This window comes from Symphalangus syndactylus, chromosome 19 (assembly GCF_028878055.3).
Source record: "Symphalangus syndactylus isolate Jambi chromosome 19, NHGRI_mSymSyn1-v2.1_pri, whole genome shotgun sequence".
NCBI classification, from domain to species: Eukaryota; Metazoa; Chordata; class Mammalia; order Primates; family Hylobatidae; genus Symphalangus; species Symphalangus syndactylus.
This window is the reverse complement of record NC_072434.2, coordinates 31102236-31130060: the sequence shown is the minus strand read 5'-3', so window position 1 is coordinate 31130060 and position 27825 is coordinate 31102236. Positions and strand designations below refer to the sequence as shown.

The 27825-nt window shown below is 32.3% G+C and overlaps 1 long non-coding RNA gene across 1 annotated transcript in view; it reads left to right on the top strand.

The window, feature by feature from the left end:
• Nucleotides 1–27825, top strand: part of LOC129458839 (uncharacterized) — a 60564-nt gene that overhangs the window by 12623 nt on the left and 20116 nt on the right. Inside the window, exon 2 of the long non-coding RNA XR_008649743.2 lies at nucleotides 6630–6711. This is a non-coding gene — a long non-coding RNA (uncharacterized lncRNA). The remainder of the gene's footprint in view (nucleotides 1–6629; nucleotides 6712–27825) is intronic.

Here is a 27825-nt window from a genome sequence, read left to right as displayed (position 1 = left end):
TCAAGTGAATCAACTCCTTTAATAAATCCTTGTCATGCCTTGTGCCCTTGCACTCTCTCGCTCTCTCTCGCTCTCTCTCGCTCTCTCTCTGTATATATACATGAACACACACACACACACACACACACACACACACCTCTCCTATTGGCTCTATTTCTCTGGGAAACCCTAACTAATACACACTTTGGTAGAAACTATGTTTGGTCTAGGTTACCACAAAGGGTCTAGAAGAGGAAAAAACATTAGAAACTTGGAAAGGCCAAGATTCACTAACTGCAAGTTATAGTCTGGGCAATTTATTCAGCTGCAAAGGCTGGGCTTGATGAACAGTGGTCCAAGATGAACAGAAAATGGAAAGCTAAGACACGGTATAAAAAATAAGATCAAAGGCAACAGTTTCATCTGCATTGTAGTTCTGATAGAGGCCCGGTTTTTGACAGAAGCCCACCCAGTGACTGGGTACATGGTCAGTAGAACTGAGAAAAGGAACTACCAAGAGTTGGTTAAGGTATCAGAACTGCAGCCTAAAAGGCTGAGATTTGGGAGTCTGAGATAAAAACCAAGATAAGAGAAACATAAGAAGGAATCAGAGAGTATTACAAGTTAAGCAATAAATGTTTGCTAAATTTTCCTTTGGTGAACAAATTCAAGGCTTGATTGAAAGTAAAGAGTGTTACAGTTGGTGTCTTGGGATGTCTGTATCTATGCAACATGGAGGCACCAAAATAATATTGTTCCATGAAAATGGGAGAACAATACCTATATTCATATAGTTTGTGTTTCCAGAAATAAATAGAAATTCCTGCAATATAAACTATCATAACAATTTTTTGAACATCTAAATGAAGAAATGAAAAAGTGAATAAATAATGGTCTTGTCCTTTGAGGCAAGGGCAGTTGACAATCCAAATTCCACCAGATGCTGGAGCTGATCCTACATTAGGTCTTGAGTCAAGCATGAAGATTTTTTACAGACTCAGCAAAACACAAGGCACAGTTAGTAAATACTTGCTATTTCTTGCTCTAGTTGGCTTTGGGAACCGAGACTGTGTCAATGTGTCTTAAAGTTTTGCCTGGGAAAGATAAGACTGTAAACCAACAAATCACTCTTTGCTTCAGAAAATTCCTAGAGATCAATTTACAAAGATAAAAATATTCTCATGTGAGCAAATATCACTTGTTAAGTAACAGTATACTTACTTAAACACCATCCCTGTACTGTATCCACCAGTCCTAAACTATATTATATCATGAACTTTGCTCAAAACCAATCATTTTCCCTCCTTGAAAGATTTACTTTACGAGACTTCAGGTCAGACCCTAAAGGCCTCTTCTGAACCCTGCTTCCTTCTGGATCACTTCTAAGCGTTGCTCACTCTGTTCTGCAGTAAGCTCTAATTAGTTTATTTTTGCATTTTTAATAAGTTGTCTGTTAATAGTTTGGTAAATTCAACACTTTTTATAAACTTGTTGCCTTTTGTTATGAATAACCATAACAAACTTGATTTCAAGGTACCAAAATTAGCACTATAGCCGAGAAGAAAAAAAAGTCTCTCATAAGGGGATATATTTACTAGTCAATAGGCTAGCTATTGGTGTTATCATAGATTATTCTAAACACAGAAACGTAAGGCACTAAGTACTAAGCAAACTTCTGTGATTATGTATAAAATCATCCAGTAGGCCTCTCAAACAAGTAAGATTATACAGTGTTATAAAGGGCTGAAAGGTAAATGTGGATTTTATTGTGCAAAGGATCAAAATTCTAAATGATGTACTACATGCATAATAAATAGAAAGAAACCAAGCAACTAAAGTATTATTAGTTATCATGAATAATTCACCAACTAAAGCATCATCAATACTAGCAAGAAGCAAATTTGTGATTTTAATTAATGTTTAACAAACCAGAACTATTCTGCCTTATAGAACATGATAAATGACAAGGATAAAAAGCACAATATTTTTATCATTTAACACCATTATTAGAAATCAGCTTTTTAAAATGCTTTTTGGAGCTTCTTACCCAACTCATTATTTGCAAAATTCAGATAAGCAAACTAAATTTCAGCACTTTTTAAAACTGAATTGCTCAAGTACTATTTATGGAACATCATGTATGTCATAGAATCCATCTTTAATTCAATAAAATGTGAAAAATAATGTAGTAGTTTTTATAATGTTAAACAAATTACAATATTAGATGAAAGTTTGTTATATAATTTTTTAAAAAGAGAGGAATGCTAAATTAGCTTATCTCATCTTCTCAACACATAATTTTCTAGGGCCAAGAAGTAGTGGAATTCTAAGCTTTACCTGTGAGAATTGAAATCATCTATAGCCACGGCTTTATTCTCTAAATTAATATGACTTAATTAGCCTAGGAAATTCTTGCCCAGGAAATGAGGTTGCAGATAACTTTATTGTTTCTTTCAGAAACTTTTAATCTACTTGTCTCAAAGTAGACTATTCAGCATGCTTTCATCTGGGTTCCTTCTCAGAGCAATAGGTCACTCAATTAGATTCATCAAATATGTGTGTACTTTTCTATCACCTGCTTTACAAACCTTGCCTATGTCCACCAATACTAACTACTATATCACCAACTTTGTCCAAGTCTAATCAGCATTCCCCCAACTACCCTACTAAAATTAGATGAGAAAACCCCCTCCACCTTATATTAGATGACAAAAACCAAATAAATACTCCCTTCCTAGGCACTATGAAGTACACTGGCCTTCCTTACTGTGGTTGGGCATAATTTCGACTTTTCTTGTTCATCAGGTCATATTGGTAATTCTTTGGTAAGTCAAAGGTTGATACCTAACAAATGTAAAATTCAGAATCAATGAACAAGGGAAAGGGGCAGGAAATTAACTTTAATATTATACATGTAATAATATACTATGTTACTATAGTATGTATATTGTATTATTATAGTATATAATATTCTAGTGTATTACATATGTACATATAGTATATATTATATATGTTTATAGTACACATACATATAATCTCAATGAACTTAAATGAAATGAATTCTTTTGTATGAATATTATAATGTCCCTCCAAAAAGTAATATTTTTGAAATAAACCCAAAAAGACACCTTTCGGGATATTTATATAAAGGAGAGTATTAAAAAGTGTTCATTTTCGTGTTTCCAATCTTTTTCACTCTTACAAAAAGACCCAATTGGGAATTCAGAAGATTTAGTTGGAAATGAGATAGTTGCTGCCAATTGGAATTAAGTTACACATTCATGACAATTGGAGATTAAAATGAATTTATGGGGGGAGTAATTTTAAAACTGCCTTCTGTAAAGCGCTATTTACAGGAGATGTTAAAACATGCATGTAATTTTTTTTTCTGTAGTCAAATATAGTTTGAAAAGCCTGCATACTCTAACCCCTTCTGGGGGTCACAATGCTCATTAGCATCTTTAAGGTCTAAGATGTTAACTCCCAGGGTTTTCTAAAGTAATTTGACTATATAACCCTTTATTAGAGTAACAGCTGTTAGCCTCCTTCAAATGCAATCCAAGGTGGTAATCATTAGATATTGCAATTTCAGAAACTCTGACCCAGTGCTTAAGTGTCTTTTAAAAATATGAATCATGTAATTTTAACATTGGATATTGTGTAATTCTCTAACCAACTGCTGTGTGCTCACATTCAAGACACATGATTATTATGCATCCTCTGCTTAAAAACTCCATTGACTGAACAATTTATGATCCCTATTACTTCTTCTTTGCCTTCTGGTAACATAGTATGCCATAAATACCTTTACCCACGGTTAGAATACTCCTTTATCAAAATTCTTTTTATGGATATTCCAGAGTCACACAAATATAAATCCATATGATAGTTTCTATAGTCAGAATGTTTGCATCCTCCCCCAAAATTTGCACATTAAACTCCTAACTTCCAATGTAATACTATTAGGAAGTGGGATCTTTTGAGAGGTGATAGGTCTTGAGGACAGAGCCCTAATGAATGAGTTCAGTGTCCTTAGAAAGAAGGCCCAAGGGAGCTCATTTGTTCCCTCTACTACGTGAGGCCACAGCTAGCAGACCCCAACTACGAACCAGAAAGTGAGCCCACACAAGACACTGAATCTGCTGTCACCTTGATCTTGGACCTCCCAGTCTCCAGAACTATAAGAAATACATTTCTGTTGTTTATAAGCTGCCTGGTGTGTAGTATTTTGTTATAGAAGTCTGAATGTACTAAGATGACAGTTTTTCAGTTTGATCGCAGCAGTCCCATGAACATTTCATTTCTCCACTAAAACAGACTCATTCCAGTTAACCATTTTGTAGATGTGATTTGGGGTTCCATTTGTTCAATAAATAAGGTCTATCTTTCAAATTCCCATTTTGAATATGTTGTCAAAAATTGAGTACAGTTTGTCAGGCATAGACTTATAAATTCAGAGTAGATTGGCACCATAATTTCCTATATTAGATACTGCATTTCTATTAGAATTATAAAAACAATTTATCAAGTCTTTTATAAATAGAATATTTTTCTCATTTACTGTTGTTTAGTAATGTAAAAAAAAATCTAAAGTACTTTAGAAATGAAACCCCAAATCATGTCTACAAAATGCATAAAGACGCAATTCATGAATTTGGAAACACCAAACCAAAAGAGGTTAGTGTGCCCATGACGAAACATCTGAGGCAATTATTTATAGGATGAATGCCTATAAATATACTGGAAGCAAAATAAAGAAATTATTTAATTGGCTGCAGTTACAAAATTGCCTTTTTTGGTTTGTCTTGCTGGAACGTCCCTAGTCGCCTAATCATATGATAGCTGGCTGCCGGCTGAGCTTCAGTTCTGCTTGTTTAGCAGACACACCAGAAATGACCTAAGTTTCACTTGGCAGTTTAAGCAAGATTAAGGCTACAAGGCTGTATTAAGGCCTCATTAGTTTTGTTCACTTAGGATTTTTAAATGTTTAGTGTTCATTTTAATTTTGCTTTGACAATAATGAATTCTCAATTAATTTCACCTACTGTTGGTTTGTGAGAGACTCCTAGTTGCTTCTCAACATTAATTTCCTCTATTCTCTTGAATCATTGAGCCCAATCTCTAGCTGAGCACATTGCCAACTAGAAGATTGTATATTTCAGTCTGCCCTGTAATCAGGTGTAACTATGACTAAGTAAATGCAAATAAGATATTAAGAGAAGTCCCATGAGGAAACTTTGAGATGTTTCCCTTTAAGGTAGGAGTATGTCTTTCTCCATCCCTTCTCCCTGTGGCAGGAATGCAGTGTAGCTATTTTGTACCATTAACCAGTCAAGGTTAAGGAATCTTTTTAGAAATGGAGCTTCGTCATAGCTGGTTTTGTGAAATACATGATAGAAAAATAATCTGTTTTATGTTTATTTCTTATTAAACTGAGACTCTTTAAGAAACTATATTTAAGTAGCATAGCTCAGAATTACAGAATTATATTATGTTTAGAAGTCAATAAGTAAATCTCTAAATTAAATTGACCAAAATGTGTGACAAAACTGAAAAGTTAGCTGGGCACAGTGATAATCCTAGCATTCAAGGAGGTCGAGGAAGGAGGATCCTTTCATGCCAGGAGGTCAAGACCAGCCTGCACAACATAGCAAGACCCTGCATCTACAAGAAATTAAAAAAAAAAAATAGCTGGGCATGGTGGTGGATACCTCTAGTCTCAGCTACTGAAGAGGCTGAGGAAGGAGAATTGCTTGAGCTCAGGAATTTAAGGCTATAGTGAGCTATGATCGCACCACTGCATTCCAGCCTGGGCAACAAAGTGAGACCACGTTTCTATAAAACAAAAGAAAACAAAACTGAAAACTTAAGCAACACCTCAGTAAAAATTTACTGTAGCTATTAATAATCATTCTGTAATGAATTGCTATTATGTGAGCTGATGAACACTGACTTGTTTCTTGATTTGTCTATTTAAAACATAATATCCTAATTTAGGGTGAATTTTGAGAATGTTCATTATTTCTATTTGGCACATACTTATAAGGTATAGACATACAGATCTCTTGTACAATATTCAAAAACTTTGAGACAATAACTTTTGTGGACTATATAATTTTTAAGTTTTAAAAAAAGGAAAGTGCTGCAGATACCAAACACTATGTAACTCCTCCAGTGGGGTCTCTTTATCAACTTATAATAGAACACATTAATATTTCGGCATTGGAGAATCCTTGAATATTCATGCTAAGTGGCATGAATCAAGACTATAAATAGCCTCATGTCAGTTTTTTAGGTTTTACTGTCAAATGATTTCATTAAGAAAATAATGGCTTTGAGCACTTTTTTATGAATAGTAGATAATGAATTATAAACTAATAGCACAGGCTGACTTTATTTCATCTGTCTTTTTACCCTAAATTCTGTAGGCTGCAAGAGGGTAAGCTCCTTTTCAAAGAGGATTAATTACTAGTTACATCCATATGAATAGACGAGATTTTATAAATTCTGGAGAGGCTGGGTCTTTCTCTTGCGAGCAGAAAAGATACAGCTCTTCTGAGTGGACCGGACATGGATTCACCACAGCAGCTCAAACTGGTGGCCATGCCAGGGAGTTCACTACTGATCTCATTATCTCTTTCTCATTAAAGGTAGTCATGGAAGTTTGCTCCAGGAAGCCTAGTAACATGGAGAGTAACATAGTCTTCAAGTTGGCTGTCAAGCATCTCAAAGGTAAAAGACATTCAGGGACTGAGACTCTAGTCAAAATTAATGTACTAATTGTGTGAAATTGGCTATGAAGCAATAGCAGATTTATATTCAAACTTAGCATTAGTACCTGTAATCAAACTGCTGTATTATTACAAAATGACCTATTCAAGCTTTATATTTAAAGCATAAAGGCTTTCAGTAACTTACGGTTAACCAAGAGTGTCTTATTACAAACTTGTTTTGCTTTGAAACTCCAAGACATCAATAAGTGTATGGCCGCCAAAGCTTTAAAAGATCGTTCTTTCCTGCTTATGATACTAAAAATAATAACTGATGACATTATAGCAATGATGAGAGTTTTGTTATAGGTTTCTGATGTGAGTAATTTTTATTGTAGAAATTTAAGGAGTCAGTATTTGGTTTTTCATGTTCTCTTTTTTTCTAAGTCTTCATGATCATAAAATCATATGTTAAGATGTCTATATAATCAATCTGCATTTCAGAGTGACCTCGAAGAGCAGAGCACTTTATTGACTCTTGACTGAAATGTAACATGCGTAAAAAACTTCACTCATATACTCATTGAGATTTTCAAGGCGCTTCTTACTGCAGCATAACCCAGCCTATGCTGACAGCATAGACACTTGAATTAGAAATAATGTGTACCATAACAAAAATGCTCAAATATGTGCCACTGACTTTTTGTTTAAGTGATAGAAAGCATGAAAACTGTTTTTGGAAGCTGAGCAAAGTCAATCCATATAATATATGGTGAAACGTGATGAAACTATTACAAATCATAAATTAGATTGTTGTTACCTAATGAGTTTCTTGCTTGGGAAAATAAGTGGAGAAACTGAATGTTAGTAGCATGAGTTAGTTATTATTGGTAGCATTTCAAAAGCTACTATAAAAAAGTTATAAGCCCAGAAAAGTATTAACTGGTTTGCAAGCAGGAATTAAAGAGAATAAAGATATTTCAGAAATTTGGGGACTTTCAGAATTGAAAGCTTCAATTGTTTCTCAACATCAACATAAAACATAAAACATAAAAAAAGACTAAGAAGATAAATGGCAAGATTAAAATTCAAGTTCTTGTCAAGGATTATTGTAATATCCACTGTTTAAAACCAGTGAATGAATGGATATTGCACTCAGTAAATTGCATCTGTTGACCAAAATGGCTTAGGAAGAAAGGCTAAAAGGTGAGTCTTTTCCAAGGGTGGTTGAGAATCTTTGTAGAGGGACTGGAGAGGAAAATATGTATTGAAACAAATTCTTGATAATAATTTTAGTTTGTCTATTAACAAAAGGATAAGTGTGAAAATAAAGAAATATGAAGTCAATTAAGATTTGAGAGTTATCCAAAAAGATTCACCAACGTAGGGAAAAAGCTTTGAATGTTTGATACTTGAAATATTCCTTTTGTATCCAATCTTCTAAGGACAGGAAGTGAATTGGGAGACTAACTCATTCCTTGTTTGCAACAGATACTTTGTAGTATCCCCTATCAAGAAGTGGAGTTCATTTGTCTTTCACTAGAATATTGTCTGGCCTTATTTAAAGTTACATAATTTAACCAATTATGTAATTATTTAAATTATTAATTATTGCACCGGGATGGTTAACAATTATTATTAGTAATATAACATTAAATATCAAATATTATTAACCAACAATATTTGTTACATTATTAATTACCAATATTATAACATTAATTAATTATCAATAATGTAACAAACATTAATTGTTACAAACAATCTTACTTTAAAATAAAGGCATAATTAAATTTGTGAATTATGGAAAAGGAATCTGATTAAATTAACTATTATTATTGAGACAATATTCTTTCTATTTTTTTCTCTCAAGTTTTCTAAAACTATATAGTTCTTCTAAATTTATATCAGGATGTTAATGAAAACTATAATTCACTGAAAATAATTTAAGAGGAAGATGCAATTCATTAAAGAGCTCTTGTTTGTAATACTGCAAGGGCAAAAAGGGAAAAACAGCATAAAATTTTAAAAAAGTGTTGACAAAGTAAAATTACTAAATAAATTACATTAAACAATGAGTATGAAAGCAAATAATATTTTGTTTGAATTCAATATTTCTATATATATCTATTTTACTAATTCTGTCCATTATAAGCTTCTCTGAGGAATTTTAATGGCTGGGAAAACAACATATTTTTTAAGAGTACATGTTAAATGTGTATGCATTTTTTTCAGACATTGATTTAGCACTACATTGATGAGCATTAAATCAATGAGCATTAAATAGATGCTAACTTTAAATCCCTTGAGCTAAGGAGTTATAGACCACCCTGGGCATCATAGTGAGACTCTGTCTCTACTGAAAATCCAAAAAATTTGCTGGCCATGGTGAAAAATACTTGTACTCCCAGCTACCTGAGAGCCTTAGGTGGGAGGACCACTTAAGCTTGGAAGATGGAGGTTGCAGTAATCTCTGTTTTCTCAACTGTGAAGTCAGTTTTCCCTTCATACTATAACAAACATATAATATTAACTATCTCTTTCATTAACACAACTAGAATATATATAATTTTTAGTATTATAGTTAATATACACATACATACACAGTATACAAACATACACACATACAAATAATGTATATACAGACACTATATATTTATATAATAATGCATATTTAATACCTAATACCTAATAGTTAATATTTAATACCGAATACCTAATATTTAATATTTAATACCTAATATTTAATATAATTATTATATTGGATAATGCTATATTATATTTATTCATATTATGTTATATAATTATAATTGTTATAATTATATTTAACATAATTAATGTATAATTTCTTGAGTAATACCCCACAAGCTCAGGCAACCAAAGGAAATATGGGTAAATGGGATCACATCAAGTTAACAAGCTCCTGCACAGCAAAAGAAACAATCAGAAAATTAAAGAGAACAGTCACAAAACGGGAGAACATATTGCAAACTACCTTTCTGACAGTCAATAACTAGAACATATAAGAAACTCAAACAATTCTATGGGAAAAAATCTAATAATCCAATCAAAAAATGGGCAAAAGATTTTAATTAACATTTCTCAAAAAAAGACAAATTGGAAAACAGGCATATGAAAAGATGCTCATCCTCACTGATTATCAGAGAGATGCAAATCAAAACTACAATGAGATATCATCTCACCCCAGTTTAAATGGCTTTTATTCAAAAGCCAGACAATAGCAAATGCTGGTGAGGATGTTGAGAAAAGGGAATCTTTATACGATGTTGGTGGGAATGTAAATTAATACAACCACTGTGAAGAACAGCATGGAGGTTCCTCAAAAAACTAAAGATAGAGCTCCCATACAGTCCAGCAATCCCATTGCTGGGCGTATATCCAAAAGAAAGGAAATCAGTATATCAACGAGATAGATCTGTATTCCCATGTTTGTTGCAGCACTGCTCATGGTAGCCAAAATTTGAAAGCAGCTTAAGTGTCCATCAATAGATGAAAGGATAAAGAGTATGTGGTATACTCAATAGAGTACTATTCAGGCATAAAAAGAATGAGATTCTGTCATTTACAAAAACATGGATGGAACTAGAAGTTATTGTGTTAACTGAAATAAGCTAGGCACAGAAAGCAAAGATTGCAGGTTCTCATTTGTGGGATCTAAAAATCAAAACAATTGAACTCACTGAGATAGAAAATAGAAGGATAGTTACTAGAGACTGAGAAGGGCAGTAGCGGGGTGCTGGAGGGAGGTGAGAATGGTTAATGGGTACAAAAAAATTAGACAGTATGAATAAGATCTAGTATCTGATAGCACAACAGGGGGACTACAGTAAATAATAATTTAATTTCATAATTCATAATAACTAAAATGTATAATTGAACTCTTTGTAACACAAAGGACAAAGACTCAAGGGGATAGATACTCAGTTTTCCATGACGTGATTATTATGCATTGCATGCCTCTACCAAAGTATCTCATGAACCCCACAAATATATACACCTACTATCTACACACAAAAATGAAATAAAAACTGAAATAATCATTAAATACATAAATACAGATAGATAAAAGACAGAGTTTGGAAATGTTATGTCAGGAGAATAAACCAAGCAATAAAAAATGTGCAGGTCTACATTAATGTCTGATAAAGTAGACTTCAAGACAAGAATTATCACCGTAAATAAGAGAGACATTCTATTAAAATAATAAAGTCCGTTGGGCGCGGTGGCTCATGCTTGTAATCCCAGCACTTTGGGAGGCTGAGGTGGGCGGTTCACAAGGTCAGGAGTCTGAGATCAGACTGGCCAACATGGTGTACTAAAAATACAAAAATTAGCCGGGTGTGGTTGCAGGTGCCTCTAATGCCAGCTACTCAGAAGGCTGAGGCAGGAGGCTCCATCTCTAAATAAATAAGTAAATAAATAAATAAGTAGTCATAAAGAATTTTATTTTATTTTTATTACTTATTTTTATTTATTTTTTTATTTATTTACTTTTGAGGCAGGATCTCACACTGTCTCCCAGGCTGCATGGCTGACTGCAGCCTCGACCTCCTGGGCTCATGTAAACCTCTCACCTCAGCCTCCTGAGTAGCTGGAACGACAGGCACATGCCACTATACCCAGCTAAACATTATTTTTATTTCTATGTTTTATGGAAACAGGGTTCCACTTTGTCGCACAGGCTGCTCTCCAAGTCTTAGGCTCAAGCTATCCCCCAACTTGTCCTCCCAACGTATTGAGATTACAGTCATGAGTCACTGCAGTCAGCCAATAACTCGGTTTGTATATATGCAATAAGATAGCTTTAAATCCACATGAAACAAATGCAGATAAACATGATGGGAGAAATGAACAAATCCACAATCATGGTCAAATTTTGTACACTGCTCTTTCAGTATTTATCTTTTTACCCAAAAATGATTATTAAGAATCTAGAATATTTGAAAAATATTATAAAACAATTTGAGTTTATTGACATAGATCTAACAATTATACAACACACATCTTTTTCAAGTACACACACTTAAGATATATCATACAGTAGGCAACAAAATACATTTTAATACAGTTAAAATTACAGAAATATTGACTATATTATCTGAAGACAATAGAACTAAATAAGAAGTTAGTAATAATCTAGAAAATCTCCAGATAAATGAAAATTTCATAGCAAACTGAAATAATCCATGTGTCAAGAAATCACTAAGGAAACGTGAAAATATGTCAAAGTAAATATTAATAAAAACATAGCATATATCAACGTTTTCAGAATATGGATAATTCAGTACATAGAGAGAAAGATATATCACTACATTTTATATTTAAAAAATTTTAAAATTACTTAAATTTCAACTGCTTGAAAGCTAAAACACAAAGCAAATTAAAACAAGTAAGTGGAAGGAAGAAAAAAATCCATTAGCTAGAGTAAAAAGTTGAAATAAAATTAACAAAGAAGAAAGTTTTATCTGAAAAGGTGAACAAAATTAATTAACTCCTCTCAAGACTGTTTATATTAGGAAAGATTAGAAAAATACATTTTATACACATCATCTAAAATAGTATCCAAAACTATATAATTTTGAGTGACATACTTTTAGAAAGATATGAAGAAAACCCTTTACATTGAAATGCATAAACCAGACTGAGATAAATTAAAGCACACCTCAGTAAATTAACACGGAATTTTTATGGATTTTATAATCAGTGTTGTAAAGATACCACTTTTTCTAAATTAACCTATAAATTAAAAGCCATACCAATAAACATGCTTAGTGTCTCTTTTTGCAAAAATTGATGTTTTTCCCCTAAAATATATCTATGCAAACCCAAAAAACCTAGAAAAAAATTTGGAAAGCACAAACCATATTACTTCTATCCTTCCTATAAAACTGTAATGAAGTATTTACTTGAGGATAAACAAATAAATCAATGGAGCTGAAAGGAAGCCTAGAAAAACAGACATGCACACATAACAGATGCACGCACACACATACACATAATTGTTTTGACAAAGGTGTCAAAAAAATGAAAGTCTTCAAAAAGTAATGCTGGATTCTGTGCAATAGATTGCTAAAGCTTATTCCTCCTGTCTAGCTGCAACTGTGTACCCTCTGATGCACATCTTCTTTATCCATCCTCACCACCCAGCCTCAGCCTCAGCCTCTGACAGCCATCATTTTTACTACTCTCAGGAGTTCAATTTATTTACATTCTACATATAGTAAGATAACAAAGTATTTGTTTTTCTATGCCTGGGTTGTTTCACTTAGCATAATATTCTCAAGTTTATAGTGCATCGTATATTTTTAAATTGCTGAAAGACTAGATTTTGAATGTTCTCAGCACAAAAATTTTAAGTATGTGAGGTAATGAATATTTTAATTACCTTGATTTAATTATTCCAAAAGGTAAACATGTATCAAAACATCACACAGTGTCCTATAAATACATATAATTATTGTCAATTAAAAATAAAATAAAATATTTTTAGTGATGCTGAAACAATTGTATAAATTTAAATAAATAATAAAAAACACATATGCAAAAATTAATTCAATGTGAATAGATCCAAATGTAAAAAAAATGCTGCTACAAATCTTTTTATAAAAAAGGAAAACATCAGATTATGTATTTTAACTGAATTGTACAAAGATTTTACTGGAAGAACAACAACAACAAAAACCCATTAAGAGAATATTTAATAAACTAGACTATTTCAAAATTTTAAAATTTCTGCTTTTTAAAAGATACTGTTATGAATATTAAAAGGCCAGGCACAGACTAGAAGAATATATTCATACTATAAATCTGTTAAGATGGATCTTACCCAGTGCATATCAAAAACTCTGCCAGTTAACAATAAAAAGACAAACTACCTAGTCAAAAAAAAAAAAAAAATGGGCAAAATGTTGAAACAGCCATTTTAGGAAAAAAGAAAAGAAAAAACAGAAAGACGTGTATATAGTTAACATCATTACTCTCAAGAAATTGCAAATTAAAGCAACAATGAGATTTCTTCCGCATCACACTCACTAGACTGATTACAATTTAAAAGACTGCAGCAAATGTGAACAAGTTGTAGAGCAATTGGAACTACATTGCTGGTGAGTATCTACAGTGATAAAAACCACTTTGGAAAAATGTTTAACAGTTTCTTCATAAAGGTTCATGTATATCTCTCCTCTGACTCCAAATTTCTACTCCTAGACGTTTGCTCAAGACCAATAATATATGTCCACAGCAACACTTCTACAAGAATATTCCTGGCAATTTAAAACAGAATAGCCACAACTTGAAGGAACCCAAAAGTCAATTAATAGGACAATGCATAAACAAATTGTGAAATACTCATACAAATGGAAAATAAGCAAAGAAAGAAAGAATATTTATGCAGTCAACAAAAAGATGTTAAGGAGAAAAAGAAGCCATATATAAAATAACACAAAATGTATGATCCCTTTTTATGAAGTTCAAGAACATGCCAAACAATATATGATAATATAAATCAGAATAATCATTTTTCATATCGTATGAGAATGGACTGGAAAGAGGCCTAAGGGACCATTCTAAGGTGATGGAAATATTCTGTGTTGGTTAAGACATGTTATATTTGTTACATGAAGGAACAAACTCATGAAATTATATAATTATAATCCATAAATTCCATTATCTATTAATTTTGTTTCTGTTTTAAAAATGGGTATTTTCTGATTTCTTTTGTACATTAATTCCAGTATCTCCTTTTAGTTCCCTCTCCAATATCCCTTTCCTTTGCTCTTCTAAAATCCTTAATTTTTTTTTATTTTTTGGTAGCACATTCTGGTTTACAGCAGTGACACTTGAAAGACTAGAAGACAGTGTATTAAGCCAATTACAATTTACCGTATTTCTTTTCCAGTGACTTAAAAATATTGTTCATTATTAATTAATGTTTACTTATATATCATAATTATCCACATTTATGGGGTACAGTTTGAGATTTCAATGCATGCATGCATTGCATAATGGTTAAATCAAGGAAATTACCATAGCCATTTTAAATATTTATCATTTCTTTGTCATGATAACATTAAAAAGGTTCTTTTCCAGCTATTTTGAAATATATACTGCATTGTTATTTGCTATAGTCACCCAGCTGTGTCATAAACACCCAAACTTCATATTCTTGTCTAACTGTAACTGTGTACCCATTGACCAGCATTGTCTGGTACCCCTCTTCAGCCTCTGGTAACAACTATTCTACTCTCTACTTTTATGAAATTATCTTTTGTAGATTCCACATATGCGTAAGATTATGTGATATCTTCTTTCTGTGCCTAGCTTATTTCACGTAACATGATGTCCTCCATGTTTATACGTGTTACCACAATGCCTATGCCCATCTACAGTTGAATGGATAAAAAAAAAAAAAAAAAAATATATATATATATATATATATATATATATATATATATATATGGTGTGTGTATACGCACACACACAATAGAATACTATTCAGCCATAAAACAGAATGAAACACTGTCATACATGACAACCAATGACTGTTTTTTATATTGGTGGATATAATATAATTTTGTTAAGATGCTAAGTCAGTTGACAGTCTATTGGGAAAAAGTTCTCTTACTCTCAAGGGACATATAGTTTCATTTTTTTAAAAAAATTGTCCTATTTCTATGAACTGGTATGTGTTTTGTGGCCATTAGTGATGCAAGACTTAAGAAAACCTAATAGCAAGGACAAAGTGGAAAGGTGGAAAAAAGTGGTCTTCTCTGATGCCATTTATTCAGCATATGAACCTATTCAGGGACCAATCTGTGGATAACTTTTTGGGTGAGAAATACAAGTTACATATCATTAAAGCTACTTTAACTTGTTTTCTTCTTAACTTGCAGCCAAAAGTTTTCTTACTAAAATACCCATCCAGAAATTTACCTTACCAGGTTAAAAATCAATAGAACTAGAATTAAAAAAATATATAAAATGTAAATAGGTTGCCCCAAAACACAATGAAGAGGAAAATTGTATCACCAATGACTTGTCAAAAAATAAAATATATATACGTTAATGTAGTAGTCACTGTTATAATTCAATTGTCAGAGACTTTGAAAACTTGCTAAATCACCTAGGGCAAAACATGATTTACTTGTTCCTGCATCCCTTGTATGACAAATAATTATAATATGTTGTAGTACATTCATCAATAATGTAAGAAACAAAAAAGCAATTTTCCAAGTTCCACAATTCTCATGAAGATACACAGTGTAACATCTTTTTTGATTTCCATGTGATATTAACTTATTACATTTATTCTGAGTAAGCTAATATGTTTCCCAAGTAATTTGTTATACACTAATGCTGTTCATTATCATATTTTATTACCAACATTATTAACAAATAAATAATTACCGACACCACCCCGTAATAACTTGACATGATAGAACTTTCACATCGCAAAATATGTAGCTGAAGTCTAAAAATGTATGAAAATAAATTTTATCAGAATGATTCTTAATGACATACTAATTTAATCTATTTGTAAGAAGTCAGCTTTATAGAAAGAGCTCTCAATTATTCAGAGACCAAAACAATTTTTTCTTTCGAAAAGAACTGATTGGAAACTTACAAAATATTCACAGTAGAGTTTAGACAATGAATACAGAGTAGGCAGTTTCACTTTAATTTCTTCTGGTCAGTTTTGATTTTTAGCTCTCAGGCAAAGGTACCTAAGGTACCAACAGAATATTTGAACACCACAGAGAACCATTTCAACTTGTTTAAGGTCCTAATATGATTTACATTAGTTTTGTATTTTATAAAATCTTAAGATACATATTTAACGATTACATTTTGTACAGTGTATTTTTTTAAAAAATTCAAAAATTACCTTAATAGATTATAAAAATGTGCTATAGAAAGATCATAAGAAAGCAGAATATTTGAACCGAATATATTTTATTTGGGCTTGACACATTTTTTCAGTAAGTAAAAGACACTGAATGCTAAATCACTAATACATTATTACTAGGGCTGAGCAAATTAACTTAGCCAATTGACCCTCCTGGAAATAAAATCCTTATTGAGGTCTATAAATGTTCTATTAATTTTCCTTTCATTACCTTTCCTTTCATTCACATACACCCTTGAACTTATGTGTTCAGAACAACTATAAAAAAAAAAAAACTGTAGGAGAAAACCACAAGAAGTGTTTTGTCTGTAGCTTATAAAAGTTCAGTTTTTAAGCTTTGTTTAACCTTCTGATACAAATTCAATTGAACAAGTCTGTTTAGTGTTTGTGTCCTGAAAAATGTAGCTTCCTATATTTATGTAGCTTCCTATATTTATGTATTTCCATGATTTCCCAGAGCATAATTTTTTAACAATAAAGCATCGTTAAAATACTGATAGATTTTTCCTTTTTTCTGTCTGTGGGCGAAAGAGAGAGAGGGCGAGTGGGAGAGAGAAAGGAAAAATAAAGAACAGAATACAAAAATTCATATATAAATTCATTTCTCACATACTACAGATCAGCAGTGAACTAATGTCACATATATTCTGTGAACATGAGAGCTTTACAATGCATCAAATAGGTCAATGTTTGGGGAGTTTTGGGGAGGTTTAGAATCTTGTGATACCTAACTGCATGATGTTATAAGGGATAACATCCCCATTGTGAATCTAAGATTCGCGCTGGAGATATTTTTAAGACCTTGTACTTGATGAATCAGCTGGGCCACCCAATGGATAAACTGACTCATTTGGTCTCATGGTCCCCACCTAGGAACTGACTCAGCTCAGTGAGACAGCATAGACTCCCTATGATTTCATCTCCAACCTGACCAATCAGCGCTCTTTACTCCATGGACCTGTACCCACCAAATTATTCTAAAAAAATAACCCAGTCTCCAAATTTTCAGGGAGACTGATTTGATTAATAAACGCTGGTCTCCAGTTCAGCCAGCTCTGCATGAATTCAACCCTTTCTTTATTGCAATTCTTCTGTCTTGATAAATAGGGTCAATCTGGAGAACAGGCAAAATGAACACGTTGGGTGGGTACATATTCAAGAAGAATGTTTGCATTTCAGCAAAATGATGGAATTACTTCCTCTAGATACTCAACAAATAAATTTACAACTTTCTCAGATTGCAGTGTCTCTAAATTTAAGGATGATGAGTATGATCTTTCCTCTAGAGGAAACATCAGCTTTACAATGAAACACTTCATGGTTGCCGAGGATATCTTTTTATAGTTCCATATGACTTGCATTTAGGTCAATGTCTGGTATTTTAGGAATGCTTCTAACACAGGGTTTGATAAAAGAATAAATTCTATGTAATACCCGTCAGCAGCTCTTTCATATTTGAATTATGTTGGGCATAAGACAGGAAGATTGCAGTATTTTAAAAGTAAATAGTATGTAAGAATTCCCACTAGCAGTTATTTTTAAAGCCACTTATACTTTCAAAGCACACGAATATAGATAATTATATCATAAAACCATAAAATCACACACTGAAATCAATTATAGAAATGGCTTCAGATATAGTAAAGTCTTTGATTTAAAAAAATACCTGGAGAATAAATCTGTAAACTTCTGTTCTTGTTTTCTGAAATGACTTACGAGTGTCTTAGACCTTGGGAATTTATTTAATTTTTCTCTATTTTGTCAAGACTGTTGTAAGATTTAGACAAAGTAATGTTTGTGTAGAAAATTTTAAAATAGTAAAATATATACAAGTAAAAAGTATTACTATTACTACCATAAAGAATGAGTTTATTACTCACCTAACTGTTACATTTAACTTTCTGCTTCACGAACATGACACTATTATTCCTATTCAATAATAGAGAAATGCAAGTTTATTAAAGCAAATGAAAAATTCTGACTTGAAATTAAAAAAACAAAATTTATATTATAAAAAGACAAGTTATATTATCAAATACAATTTTGTAAATATACCAAAATTATTTCAAGATACTTCGAATTAAAAATTTTTATATCATTTAAATAAAAAATTATTAAACTATACATTTTTCAGGTATTTCTGTAAAAAATTATATATATATGTATATATAATCTAGGCACATTACTTTCTTTTGTTTCACATTTTTGTGTTTTTTTTCTGATTACAAAAATATTTGTTATTAAAAGAAGTCAAATCAGAAGTAGGTAAAATAGAAAGTGGTTCTGCAATTCCAGCCCCAAGAACAACAAGGACAAAGAATTACATTACATATTTTCCCATGTTTTTCTTTGTGTATGTATAAATTAACAATAGAGTATGACAACAATAACAAATTTTGCTTCTCCGTGACATATTTTTTCAACTGATATAATATTGGCAGTGATTTTTTAAGCTTACTATATGGTATACTCTTCCATTTCTGTATATAAAAGATTAAGGAATTTTTTTTAAAGAATTGCACAATACCCCATTAGGTGAATATACATTTTCCTGTTAATGGGCCTTTGTGTTTTTTCCAATATGTGCCATAAAATACAGCACTATACTCATTATTCTTGTAAATATAATTCTGAGCATTTATTAGAATGTTTTGTAAGTTAATTTCCAAGGATTATTATGAAATATCATTCAGAATTATATTTAGATAAATCTTTATGATATCCCTATCACTTTCAAATAATTAGTAACCTTTTGGGGAGATCACAATAACAAAAATTTGTAGTTCACTTCTGTTTAAAGCACTTGCATTTTGTTAACAGTTATTTTTAGATATCACTATATAAGTTACATAGTGACTTTAAAAAAATTTTAGGAATCCCAGTTATTATAATTCACAATGGGCCTCTCAGATAGTCATAGGAAAACAGTGCTTAAGCCCGAGAGTAAAATTTTTGCAAGTTTTTGTCATAGTACTCGTATAAGTCTTAACCAGACACCTAATACTGTTCAACATAATTTATGGGTAGGTGATTTAAGTCTTAGTAAAAAATACGGATTTTCTATTTTTCCAGAAAAAAATTATAATTTCTCCAGAAAGATGGTGAGATGGTTTTTACTTAGAAATGAACCAAATTGATAAGGCCTGAGTCATTCAGATAATACCAAGCAGCTCAAAACTTGATGTCTGTTGTTAATTGGGAAATGACTAACCAGACTATTAAGGCATCTATCAAAAACATTTTTACAAAAATATAAATAATAAATGTTTCCAAAGCTTTGCACATTTGAAATTGATGCAATCAAAAGTCACATCTTTTATGAAGTAAGAATATTAAAGACTATTATTAAGGTTATAGTTGTACATTTTTGCAATATTTGGCCTTTTCTATTTACTTCTGTGCAGAAAAGAGTTTTTAGTCTGTGAACAGTATGTATTATATAAACAGTGGTATTCATTAAGACTCTCTTCCAATATTTCTGGTTCTTTTTTTGAATACACTGTAAAAATACATTCTCTGTTCCCCATGCAATTAAATTAGGTAACGTCATGAAACTTATCAGCAAAAGTCAAGCAAAAGTAATATACACAATTTCGTGGAGAAAAAAAATTAAAAGCTGGTAATTTTCATCTCCCTCTCCCATCTCTTGTAAAATTAGTGCTTTTTAAAAATAGTGGAGTGTTCATTAGCTTGGATCCTGCTGTGAGGACGACATAGGACAGAAAAAAGTTCCTTCTGTATGAACACTCAAGGGATGTGCAACTTGAGCAAGGATGTGTAAAAAGTGCAATTCTGATGTCACTTATTACTGCAGCATATGTCTAATCTAATAGATATATCTCTTTAAAGTAAAAATAATTTTTCATTTGATATTTGGAGAGTTGCTGGTTTATCACAAATAGAGTTAGCCAGAATTTATTCCTTGTGATAAAAATCATATCTTCTAATCCACAGTTATTATTGGCTTTACAGTGCCAGCCATAAAGAAAAGAAGAATTCAGAAGAATTCAGCTAGAAAATAATAGTATATATTTTTCAAAAGTATGTAGAGGTTCTATAATTGAAATAAATCCCATGAAGTTAGGAAGCACGCTGGTCTTATTCAAACCGTGTATCTCCTGAGCCTGGTATGCTTCCTGTAACACAGTAAAGGCTTAATAAATATTTGCCAAATATTAAACATCACATGGTCATGAGTAAAAAAAAGGTAATCAACTTTTTAATGGTAGATCAATAATCCCAATATTTTCCCACAATCAACCTTACTGTTTGTTGAGGCTGACTGAAGTTTTATAATTTCAATGAAAACACGGTTTATGTTTCTAGGAAATTTGATTTGAATGCACAATATGACATTTATCGAGAAGTTTTCTTTCATTATGACCCGATAACAGTATTAAAAAAAAAAGACTGGTAAAAAATGGTTTAAAGCTATATAAATTACTGCCACAGATGTCTTACCACCAGAACATACCAACCACAAGGAAAGAATGAAGAAAGCTAGCACTAATTCTGTACCTATTGTGAAAGTTGATCATATGAATTGGGTTATTCTTGCCATACCCAACTAAAACAGAGTTGAGAAACCAGGAGGTAAAAGCACTAAGGCACAAAACATTGCTCCAAAATGTAACTCTCTGCAAGCTTGGCAGCTGAAACTGTGGTAACCTGGAACGAGTTTTACCTAATGACCACTGACACAACCTGATGCAGTTCTCAGACTAGTTTTGCCAACCTGTGTCACCAATCAGAGCTTGGTGACACAGGTTGGCAAAACTAGTCTTTAGCTCAAAACCCTACTAGCACCAGTGAAATTTCTCAAATAGGAATGCATTACATTTCTGCTTTTTATAGAACCCCTAGCCTTATCTTTGTTCTTCAGAAAGAACACTTTTGATTCATGCAGGAGACTCTCTCCAGTTTGCAAACTGATATTGCCAATAAAACTCTCTTTTATACTATCTAGTCATCCTTCTTGGTCCTTTGGACAACATTTACACTATCAATTGTTAGCTACTTTTGTGAATAGTTAAGAAGTTATTTAACAAGCACATATTCTTTGTTTACTATGTGCCAGGCTTCCTTCCCTGCAAGTTTCCATATATTATCTGAACCAAAACAGCCACCTAACGAGATAAACATTACCAGCATCCTTTTACATAAAATAGATACTGGGGAAAAATAAATTTTTCAACTCACAGAAATATTAAGTTTAAAAAATGAGAATTTAAATCAAGTGTACCCAACTTATTAGGAATTACTTGTTCTCAAATTCCTTGCTTTTCCACTATTCTGTCCTGTCATTGAAGAAATTCATCAACTAATCTCTAAAGGCATTTTCTAAGGAGGACATCTCCTATAAGGGTGAGCAATTGCGACTGCATGTGACCTCACTTCATTCAATTTTATTTCAAAAGTAATCGATGATAGCAATAAAAAGGAATAAAATATGGACTGTCCCCTAAGTGGCTGAGACTTTAGACATTGCATCCATGTAATTGGGTACTAGAATTATACGTTAAGAAATAAAATGAGACTCTGTTGTGTCTTACTAAAAATAAAAGGGTACGAGTATCATATTTATTGTGTCATAATAGAAGTTCTATAATAATAAAACCTATCCTATAAAATAAAACCTTTGTTGTGGTTGGGAATTCACTATTTTCAGGAAAGATGTAAAGTGTCTTCATGATATCACCCCTAGTCCACAGAGAAATGTTCATGTCATATCTGATAATCTCCAATTTTGCAAAAGAGAGAACTGAATATCAGAGATGTTAACTTGCCCTAAGACACAAAGTCATGCAGCTGATGTTACAACTATATAAATTTAATATGAATACGTTTGTTTCTATTATGTCACACATGATAAAGGAGCACCTATAGGACTGAAAAAGTTTATTTTCTGCCACAATAATTGAGGTCTTTAGGTTAGTGTAGTCCATAGGTCTATCAGTGGAATCTGAAAGTGGAATTGCTATTTAAAGGTACTCTGATGGAAATGACTTGAAAAAAATTGGATCACTTTTTAAAAGCCATACAGCATTGGTTATTTGCTATATAGAGGATGCCACAGAATACTAAGAAAGGAGAAAGAGAGTTTAAAATTCCGTGTTCCAGACATACAGAATTGTAGAGACAATGGGTTTTTCTCCACCCAGTATTTAACTGAGGCAGTGTCACAAGCACAACTTTTCTGATTAAGAAAAAAAAGTTGTATAAATTAGGTGTTATTATAATTAAAATGTTAAACAAGGGAGTTAATAAGGATTATCATTCGTCATCTTGTGCATTTTAGCTCATTTAAAGTTCATTTAACCCTATCTTAAAAGGTTGAAGAAAGACTGGATTAGAGTAATATATTTTGTTTTGTTTCTCAACTAATATCCTATACATTTATACAATAATCTAAAGTAATGCCAACTAAATTTATTTATTTTCTAGGTATTTGTAAAAATTGATTTAAAATGTTGCTGAAGTTTATATTTCATTTAAATTATAGCATACATAAAATCACCTTTTATAGAAGGATCTAAATTGATTTTGGAATAAATTGTCATTTTTATTGGTTACTTTTTTGATTTAAATATATCTTTAAAAAGTAGATTGTAATTTAAATATCCTTTCAAAATTCAGGAATATTTTTCTTTTCACTCAGGTATCAAGACAAGGCATTTACTGTGCATAAACTTGTGAATTTCCTTATAGAAAACGCATTAAAGAGAAGCTTGACCCTCTAATCAAGCAAGATGTTCTTGAATCAATCACATGTGTCCTGCTCAGTTTCATCAATTATTTCAACTTAATGCTTAAATGGTATTACAGAGGAATGTCAGATTTTTAGTGCATGTATTGCTTTCTGCATGTGACTATTAGCCCCCATTTTTTAATCTCTGAAGTATAAATTTGGAATTTACCAATTAATTGAGTAAGATAGCAGAATTACAAGTGGTATTATTTTCTTTTTAGAAATATTGTATTTTTATAGATAAATTTATTTTTAAAAAGAACAATAAAGATACTCAGGGTGGTCTCTACATATTCTTTTCTGAGTACAATTTTATGAGAGCCCCTGCATGGAGAGGGAGCAAGACGCAAACAAGGGATCCACTTCAAAGGCTGTGGGCTTTTCTCAGATGATGTGCCAGGGGAGATGTGACGGTGGCTTTCACTAGTGTGACAGCACTGGGGGTTCTAAGAAGTGGTTAGTTTTAGGTATATTTTATGTATAAATGGTGCCAACAGGACTGGCTAGTGAACTGAATATAGGGTGTGAGAAAATAAAAAGAATGAAGAATGTATTATGTTTCTGTATGCATTAACTTACCATATCTGTTAGAATAATTAAAATTGATAGGTTTTCTTTTCCCAAGAATGTAGATCAAAGGAATCAGTACTAGGGGAGATGACACTAAACACATACAAAAATATTGTTGCAATCTATAGATTGATTTAATTGCTTTACATACATTATCATGTTTAATCTTCAGGCCATCCTATAACGTAGAAAATTTTATTATTCTTGTTTAAGATTAGGAAAACGAGGGACGGGACAGTTAGTAGCTTGCACAAGGTTTCTGTACAAGTGGCAGAAATTAAAACCAGACACTCTGTCTCCAAATCCAGGCTCTTAACCACTAGTTGGTAATGTCTCCCAAATATGTCTTACTTATACCGGTATTTGTCAATCAGAGAGAAGAGAGATTATTATAAATTTAATCCTAAGGTAGCATTTCTAAAGTCAGATCAAGATAGTAAATTAAACAAATTGAATTAAAATAGTATAAAATTAAGGGACATTTATGAGTCACTTAAAACTCAATATTCTCTCTAATATTCATAGACTATGACTTTTGGAGAGGAAAACATACAAATTTGACAGAGGCTTTTTAATTTTTACTTCTAGCCTATGTTTAACTTTGTTCAGTGAAATGCATTGCTATTTGAAGGTTTATTTTTCTATGTGCCAAAACTTCTATGTATGTTTTATTTATTTATATTTATTTAATAAATTTCCATCTTATTGTTAAAATCTACTCTATTTTCATCTATCTCAAAAACTTACCCTCTTTTTTCCCCTCATTTTGTTACTGTATAAGAAAAAAAGCTATATTTGTGATTCAGAAGAAAAGTATGAGAGATGATCTATAGGTGATGCCAAGAAGACTGTAAAAGCATTGATAATGGGCCTCCCTTTTAGGGGCTGTGACTGCATAATACAATGGGTCAAACAGCCAGTACAATTTTAATTATTAATACAAGGATGAGTTGAGTGTGCCCATAAACTGGTGTGCCTTAGGAAAACTTGACTCACACATTTACTTCTAAACAAGGTCATAGCTTTCGATTTTAGGGTTATAAAATCTAACCTTTCTCACAAGTTCACAACTTGACAATTTGAGTACCCTAAATTGGATTCAATCACCTAAATTTAAATCAAATCACCTTCAGCTAATTATCATTTGTGTCATGTTTAGCAGGACAACCTTCTTAAGCTACAATTATCTATTAAATTCTGAAAAAAATAAAAAACAGTACCTACCTCATATGGTTATAAGGTTTTGATGAGAGAGTAGTTATTCTACAAGATTATTCATTTACACGATAATGGTTGTCGTTATTCTTTTACTACAGATCTGTTAATATTGCTGCTCGTTTGTAATTGCTAGTATGATCTAATTACATATGTTATAATTCCCAGATCAATTTTAATAATGAGGAATAGTAATGAAAGTGTACCTCTGTATTTTTCCTTGACTTTAATAATTTTTAAATTATTTCATCATGGAGTAATTATTATATCATATTGTTATATATGGAACTCTCCAACTATATCTAATAAAGTTTCAACCTACAATGAAAGTTGCATTTAGACAAAGACTACATTAATATCTAAAGATTCTATTATATTTTTGTCCTTGACCTACTAATATGGTGAACTATATTAATACATTTCTGAAGTTTAAAGCATTCATAGACGTAATTCACTTATGTGTGTTGGGCCTTTCTTTTTAGCGCTGCTAGATTTGATTTGGTGATACCGAGTTGGAGTAAGGAGTGGAGAAATGAATGAGTTACAGTTGAAGATTGAGAGACAGGCTGAGACTACATCAAATAGTAACTGGATTTTAGGAATTTAATATCCATTTAGAAGGAATTTTGCATGGAATTTATATTTTAAGTGTGTACATTTTTAGAACATCTATTTTCTTTAATACATTATCCTCTCTCTTCTTTTTGGCCTAGTGAACTTGCTTAGTTGACTGAGATAAGCAATTAGAAAATTTCATAATGATCCCATTCTAAATCTAAGACCTCTCTACCCTGTACTCTGCCTTCTTCATGTAAAAATTAATAAAAATTCTCTGCTGCTGTCTAAGGAAACTAGTGCTCTCAAGAGAAACATATTTTATTACCTATTTCTTCAGGGAATTTGTTATTGCAACCAAATTCTTCATCCCTCACACCTCACAGCATTTTTTTTTTTTTTTTACTTTCTACTGGAAGATTTCCAAATGGCCACTACTCCAAATAAACCACTCTTTAAACCACAATTCTCCCAATATTGTGAGATCCAATGGCTATCAGTTTTGATTCCTTGAAATCTCAGCAGCATTCAAAACAATTGATATCCTTTTATTTCTTGAACAAATTCATTTACTTGGCTTCCAGAAAACCATGTTTTTCTACCTACCAAACTTGTTCCTTTTCTAACTTTATATTCTCTCTTTACTCTCTGTTTGGCCCCTAAATGTAGCATTCTAGAGCTCAGTCCTTGGAAGTGTTCTCTTCTCCCTTGGTCTCAGAACTTTAAACACTACCCATGAGCTAATGCTGAGATTTTCCACTGAAGCTTCAGATTCATGATGCTAACTGCCACTTTAGCATGTCTGCATGGATGTCTAATTTAATGTATCATAAAATATGTATCGTAAACACAGCATGCCCAAAATCCAACTCTTGATTTCTACTTCTGTGCCCCAAGCAAACTAGCTCCTTATCCAGTCTAACCATCCCAGGGAAGGGCAAAACTATTCAGGCCTAAAACCCAAGGGGCATTCTTGGCTCCTTTTCACATCTCACATTCAGTTCATTATTCAGTGTTGTTGATAGCATTTACACTTAAAATCTAAAACTAATCTTCACATCCCACTATCCCTCGCACCACCCTGGCATCACTGAGCCACTGAACCACTGTACTTCCTGTCAAGTGAAAAAAATAAAACAACTTGTATTAAACCAATATCCCTGTGCTACCCTAGTCAAAGATACCACTGTCTGTCTTCTGGAACACTGCCATGCCTCTAAATGGACCCTTTGTTTTCACTCTTGATCCATCTCTATGCAGAGAGTTCTCTCTTTGGTACTCACATTGTGTAATACTATAAATTCATTTATTTTACATCTCTGTTCCCCTCAATGCTTTATTTTTTATTTTTATTTTTATTTTTTATTTTTGAGACAGGGCTTTGCTTTGTTGCCCAGGCTGTAGTGCAATGGCATAATCTCAGTTCACTGCAACCTCCACCTCCCAGCCTCCAGTGATCCTCTTGCCTCAGCCTCCTGAGTAGCTGGGACTACAGGTGTGTGCCACCACACTCGGCTAAGTTTTTCATTTTTTGTAGACAAGGGGTTTCCCCATGTCGCCCAGGCTGGTTTTAAACTCCTGAGCTCAAATGATCCTTCCATCTCGGCCTCCCAAAGTGCTGGAATTACAGGCATGAGCCATTGCACCAGGCCCCTTCAATGTTTCCTAAACACATTTAGAATAAAATTCAAAGTCCTTATCAAATGTATGTATTCCAATTCCTGGATATCCTTTGGAACTTTCCTTTTCTGACAACATTCATCTTTGATCAAGCTGCCATAGCCATGCTAACTTCCACAATGGGCCTTAAATACCCACATTTGCTCCCACCTCAGGGTCTTTATACTTACTTTCTTCTGCATAAACACTCTTCTTTCAGATTGTTGCATGACACTCTCTTACTCTCTCAATTTACTTAAATATCTATTAAAATATCAGTGACAGGGAGATCTTTCTTAATGCTGTAAAAAGCAGATCGTCCCTAATTTGTTTTATTGAATTCTCCATCCTCAATTCCTGGAACAACTTCTGATGTTTCAAAAGTACATGTTTCTGAAAGGATTAATAAATATTTGAAACAAGAAAAAATGTACAAGGGCCAGTTTTGCATATTATTTAAGTGTCTA